The sequence below is a fragment of the Oreochromis aureus genome, linkage group 3 (genome assembly GCF_013358895.1).
Source record: "Oreochromis aureus strain Israel breed Guangdong linkage group 3, ZZ_aureus, whole genome shotgun sequence".
Taxonomy (NCBI): Eukaryota; Metazoa; Chordata; class Actinopteri; order Cichliformes; family Cichlidae; genus Oreochromis; species Oreochromis aureus.
The window spans coordinates 98703189-98709886 of record NC_052944.1 but is presented as its reverse complement, the minus strand read 5'-3'; positions in this window follow the sequence as shown (position 1 = coordinate 98709886).

Below are 6698 nucleotides of genomic sequence, written 5' to 3'. Positions count from 1 at the left end.
CTGGGGCAGACTGACAGAAGCGAGGCTGCCATATCGCGCCATCGGCCCCTCTGGCCAACACCAGTAGGCGGTAGGTGAAGTGTCTTGCCCAACAACACAATGATCAAGACAGACAGAGCTGGGGATCAAACCGCAACCTTCCGGTTACAAGATGAGCTTCCCAGGAAGCTCATCACTGCCCAGGGCCAGTGTAGCTAAATCTCCCTTTTCCTGATTTTGCTCGGACTCTAGGGTCAAACATTTGGAGAATATTGGAAGAGCACAGAACATACTGGTTGTGGGTTTTACACATAGAGACAGATTGGAAGGAACTAGCCTAAGCAGAGATTTAGATATAAAATACAACAAATGGGTAAGTCTGCAGACATACAGAGACCGCAACTTAGCAGCAGTTAAGAAAACAGTGATGTACACAATTTCCACAGTCAGGGATAAAGAAGACGTCTTTACTTACAGGCCAGGTGCATTTAAAAACAGCAGATCACTCTAATCCAATAATGATTTAAAAAACAAACAAACAAAGAAACAAAACAAGAAAACAGTTGCAGAAATCAAGTTCCTGCCTTGGGTTTGTTATTGTTGTGACGAATTTCAGTTTTGTGATTTTCTATCAGGACAAAGCTCAGCATAGATGAAGAAGAGAAGAAACCAAAAGACTGCAGTTTTTTGTTTTGTTTTTTAAAAAAAATCCAAGACAGATGTTAGGCAGTGTCTTAGTTCCTAAATGCTTTCAGTATACGAGGAGCAGAGTTGGAAGTTGTTGCCAGGTTGAGATCAGCTGGAGTGATTGTTACAGGCCTTAAAATGGGTCTGTTTTAGGCAGGAAAAGCAGACACATGAGATGTGACTTTTCTGTTCGTTGAGACATTCTTTTATCTTTGAACACATAGTTTTCTTGTAACAAAACACAGTATCAAATTGAGTTCGTGTTATGAACCCACTTGTTTAGAAAACAGCTTCTTTATTTCACAGACTTTCATACACTTCAACTTGCAACTAGTCCCCACAACTGTTGAGCTTAAATAATATAGCAGTAGCATTAATCTGCAGTAGCCAGTGACCTTCTTATTATCAGCCTTCTCTGCATATCTTATCACATATAAAAATAACACACCATCAGATCTATAATACCAGATAAACTACAACCAAAAAACACATTCAGCCATTTTCAAAAATCTAAATGCACTACACTCTAATTACAATACTAGAACCACAGTGAGTGAACAACTTTAGAAATCACATTGTTACATTTTTTTCAAAAGCTTTGATAACATTTAAAATAGCAGACATGTGTCTTTGAACTACATTCACCCGGGAAAATACACTTCTTTTTCAATTTAACTCAATCAGATTAACAGAAATGGGGTTTATATCCTAATAAATGCATTGATATCTCATACTTCTGACCAGCAGAACAGAGCTTGCAGTCTGGTATTCTGATGTTATGTAGCGAGCCACAGAATCCCTGAATGCAGCTCCAAATCTGACTCACCATCAGTTACTCTGACCTGCCTCCAGCAGCAAGACACCACATTCAGCTGAAACACCACTTCCTGTTTTACTGGCTGATGATATTTTGTTATAATTTACGGTGGCCCTGAGAGGCCAAACGGACTGCAACTTCAGAAAACACTTGCAAAAAGAAAAACACTTGCAAAAAGAAAAATGCTGCAAAAAGAAAAATGCTGCAAAAAGAAAAATGCTGCAAAAAGAAAAACGCTGCAAAAAGAAAAATGCTGCAAAAAGAAAAACACTTGCAAAAAGAAAAATGCTGCAAAAAGAAAAACGCTGCAAAAAGAAAAATGCTGCAAAAAGAAAAACACTTGCAAAAAGAAAAATGCTGCAAAAAGAAAAATGCTGCAAAAAGAAAAACGCTGCACAAAGAAAAACGCTGCAAAAAGAAAAACACTGCAAAAAGAAAAACGCTGCAAAAGCACACAAAGCACAACGGAAATAGGAAAAAAGACAACGGAAATGTTTCTGGGGAGACAATAACCGGACGGACCAGTTGCACAACCAAAACATGTATGTATGGCTGTATCCCAATTCAGGGACTGTTTCCCAATTCAGGGTCTGCAGCCTTAAAGTACGCAGCCTTAACGGTCCTTAAGGGCTGCACTCAAAGACCGCTGAGGTCGGCTTGTAGGCTTGTGAGATGGGACGGTCTAGCCTCCGTCGCGCTGCCCAGGTTGCCTAGCAACCATGATACTAACAGCTGGAAACGTTTCATACAGCTTTGTTTGACAGAAATGAAGGAGAACATATTTTGTACATTTGTTTCTACATGAGCTTTGTGTGATTTGATAAGTATCTGAGGCTGATGATTTTTGGGCTTCATTTCTGTACTGAACAGTCATTTAAGATGAGCTAGTAAATAACAATTAGCTCATGTTGCTCATGAGACTAAAGTCATCTCACTTTGGTAATGTAAATATAATATGGCCAATATTTTATTAATCATTATTAGTTATTACAGCAGTGAACATGAACTCTGTGCCAAACACTGAGCTTCAGTAAAGATTCAAGTTGCATTTATTTATATGTCCTATCACCTTAAATCTTCACTCAAAGACAAGCATCTCTGACAGTGTATATACAGATGTAGTATATATAAGAGACAAATATTGTTTTTTTTAATATGTTGGCATTACTAAATTTGGCTCAATGCTTATATATGTGTGGAAGAAGCAAATGTACGAGCTGTGATAACTGTTTCTGATAGAATGAAGAGTAGACTGAAATATTAAATATTCCTTTATTGGGTGAGAAAATCAGACCATGTCATAACTGCTTTAAGTCATACAGAATAGATATCAGAGCCTTAAACAGGCTGATTTCTGCTAAATGGGTCAAACTGGGCAGAAAGTATACAAACACATAACATCCTTATAGAATATGATGTAACACTATAGATCAACTTAGCTCAGAATATATAAAGCATATAAACAATTACAGCAATATGATGCAACAAACACAGCAGTACTACTAATCCAAAATACTCAAAGCTTCATAGAACTGAAACAAACATTTATTTTTAGCTCCATTCTGCTGCTGATACATACTTTAGGTTTCTGAATATGAAACTTGTTGCTGCCTTTCATAGTGTGTAACTTGAAGGCCCTGAGTACTTTCTCCCTCACTGAAAACACTGGGATGATAACATTATTTGAACATTACCTAATAAGACTGATTCAGGACAGACAATTAGTTATGTTAAACTTTCCTAGCAGTCCTTCACAAACAGGGAACAGTCTGTCTATTCTCTCCATCTGTCAGCTGCTGCTGGCTCTTCCTCCTCCTCTTCCTCACACACTGCTGAGTTTGTCCTGGTGGATCATCAGGGTGCAAAGCCTCACAGATGATGTGCAGCAGTGGGTCCCTCAGTCTGTCCTCACTCTGGACACTTGCAGTTGTCACACATGGAAATCAAATGTGTGATAAGCTGCAGGATTCAAACACAAGTGTAACTTATAAATACATGTTCATACTTTTATTCCACAATCAGAGAGAAAGAAACAGAGAGAGAGTGCAGGACAGACAGACAGGTGACAGTCTCAGGTGTACACACTGCTACAAAACAGCACAAGAGAAGGAGGAGGATTTAGTGTTTGTGTTATTACGAGTGCTAAACAAGAAGAGTTCCAGATGGTGCAGTGGACACATGTGTGACACCTGTGATTAAAGCATCTTTCTTTCAGCTTAACGAGTGAACCGTCAGCTCGTTCAAACACACGTTAAAGTCCGTTTGGCTCGACACCACCGAACAGAGGCAGCAATATAACATAGCTAACATTAACAGTGCAGTGAATCCTGCTTGTGCCGTCATATTCAGGACTGCAAACCGAGCAGCATCACTGACTTTCAGCTTGTTGTGTTTGTGGATATATGACTGACTTTAATTATCCACAAAATCATCAGATTCTCTGTAAGATTAAGGTCGACTATCTAACGGCGTATAAAGTAAAGGCTTTAAAACAAAGTAAATGCTGAAAGTACAAACATCGCTAATGTCACATAACTTTGCCGGCATGTGGCCAACAGTAATGTTTTAATGTTCCTCATTATTAAACATTTGCACATAAATAAGTGACATAATATTCAGAACTTACTTTTGAAAGTTTACTCTTTGGCCGCTCCACTTCTTTGAAGTGTCTCCCAGTGCACTTGTTAGCATGTTTTGGTTCGTGCAACTGGTCCGTCCGGGTATTGTCTCCCCAGAAACATTTCCGTTGTCTTTTTCCTATTTCCGTTGTGCTTTGTGTGCTTTTGCAGCGTTTTTCTTTTGCAGCGTTTTTCTTTTGCAGCATTTTTCTTTTGCAAGTGTTTTCTTTTGCAGCATTTTTCTTTTGCAAGTGTTTTTCTTTTGCAGCATTTTCTTTTGCAAGTGTTTTTCTTTTGCAGCGTTTTTCTTTTGCAGCATTTTTCTTTTGCAGCATTTTTCTTTTTGCAAGTGTTTTTCTTTTGCAGCATTTTCTTTTTGCAAGCATTTTTCTTTTTGCAAGTGTTTTTCTTTTTGCAGCGTTTTTCCTTTTGCAGCATTTTTCTTTTTGCAGCATTTTTCTTTTTGCAAGTGTTTTCTGAAGTTGCAGTCCGTTTGGCCTCTCAGGGCCACCGTATATAATATTGTAGTGATGAAGACTTTGAAGAGCTCATCATCTGAGGTTTGATCTGCCAGAGGAAGCAGCTGAGTTTCTGAGCTCAGAGAAAAACCTTGGGACTCCAGGAAGCAGATTTTCTGTTTTCCTTAGACATGGAAGATGGCATGTTAATTCTGTCTAGTTAACGGAAACCTGGGTGTAAAATATGCAAACTGTGCTGGACAAGCTGAAATACAATGAGCACAAAAGGACCACATGTGAAAAAAAAGCAGATGTGACAAAACTGAAAATGACTGAATATTTTCAGAAAGAGTGTATCAGAGAGTATCAACTATTTTCAAGAAAACAGCAGAAATTGTGTTTTTGATGCAGGGTGATGAAATTAGTGAATGAGGGTTTTTCCAACAGTGAATCCTTAAAACAAATGTTATAAACCCTCACAGAGAGCTGCTGTCCAGGGAGGCGGGGCTGGAGCAGCAGACCAATCAGATTCTTACCTTTTGGTTCCTGCTGTACCTGGTAGATTGGTGCTTATATATATATGTGCAATTTCTACTTGAAGTCTTATTCACATTCATATAGTGCTTCTTACTGATGCATAACATGCACACTCCCATGGGTAGATCAGGGTACCTCGCTATCCTGCCCAAGGATATCTCCCAGAGTTCCTGTGTGCCATGTTGGGGATCAGTTTGTTTCCTGCCTTGTTCAGTCGGTATTGTTTGATGTTGGACTTTGATATTTCTCTGAACATCAAAGAACAAACCTTATCTCTTTTATTATAACGTCAGATTGAAGTCATCTTTGAAGTCCAGAGTTCAGATGGTTTGCCTTTCATTTGTAGTTAATCATTTCTTCTTCCATCAATCACACTGCATCCTGCTATTTAGATCCTGGTTCAAGAGCCGAGACAATCACAGAAAACACAACTCCTATTTAACTTCTTTGCTCTTCACACGTGTACAATTTCACACCAGATTTAGACGAGAGGTTAGTGCACACATGTGACTGTAAACCTTTAATTGTCTCTGTCTCAGGTAGAAGACCAGCTGTTGGTGGGAGACACTTCCTGTTGTGTCTGTTGTGCATATGGAGCTGAAGTTTGTCTGTTCAGAGTCTCCAATGAGAAAGAGCGAATACTGAAACAAATACATGTGTCATTTCAGATGATTTACCATCAGTCACTAATCTGCGTGTGTGTGTCACTGTGAACCTGCCTGAACATCCTCCTCAGGAGGGATCTGTGAATTTCAACAGGTCTAGTTTAAAATCCAAGAACATGAACTTCACATCACTCTAAAGGTTTTGGGTGTCATGTAAAAAGATTTTGCATAAAGAGGCGTGGGCGATCGAGGTCAAAGGTCAGAGGGTTTGTCTTCCCTGTGTGAGAGTGTCAGTAGATGATCAGCAGAGGAAAGTGAGAGCTGCTGTGAGCTGATGTCCTGAAGGGCTTTTAAAGAGTCTCTGAGTTTGACAGGAACATGAAGATGTTTGTGGTGTTTGTGATCCTCCTGCACGGTAAGTACACCTTCCTCTCTCTGCTCTCATCATCATCTCTCTCTCTTTAATGTGTTGAAGTGCAGCAGGAGGAGATTTCCATCAAACACTGGATTCTGATTCAGATCAAACTAACAATCCAAAGCAGCAACTTTCAAATCACTGGATTCTTCTTGGTGGCTTTCAGATGAGCTCATGTTACAATCAGCTGCTGTGTGTGTGTTGTTGTGTAGCTGAAGCTCTGACTCACATTTCATATGTGACCAACTCTAACTCTTTGTGAGGGGTACAATGATGACCATGAATTCACACATCGGCTTCATGTAAAACATTATAAACTATCTGTAGTGAATGAGCAGTGGATCCTGAAGCAGTAACACCACCTAGTTTGTCATATTTGACTGTTTTTTGTGAGTTTTTAAGACTTCTACATCATTGTTTTCTTTTTCTCCCTGAATTTTCATTTTTGTATATATGAAAATTAAAATGTAATACATTTTTTAAAACCGATTTGTCAGACGGTCCAATAAACTCCCTATTTTCCAAAAATTTGAATTTTCTGGTAATTATATGATATTTCAGACTTTAAGGGGTTCATGCATG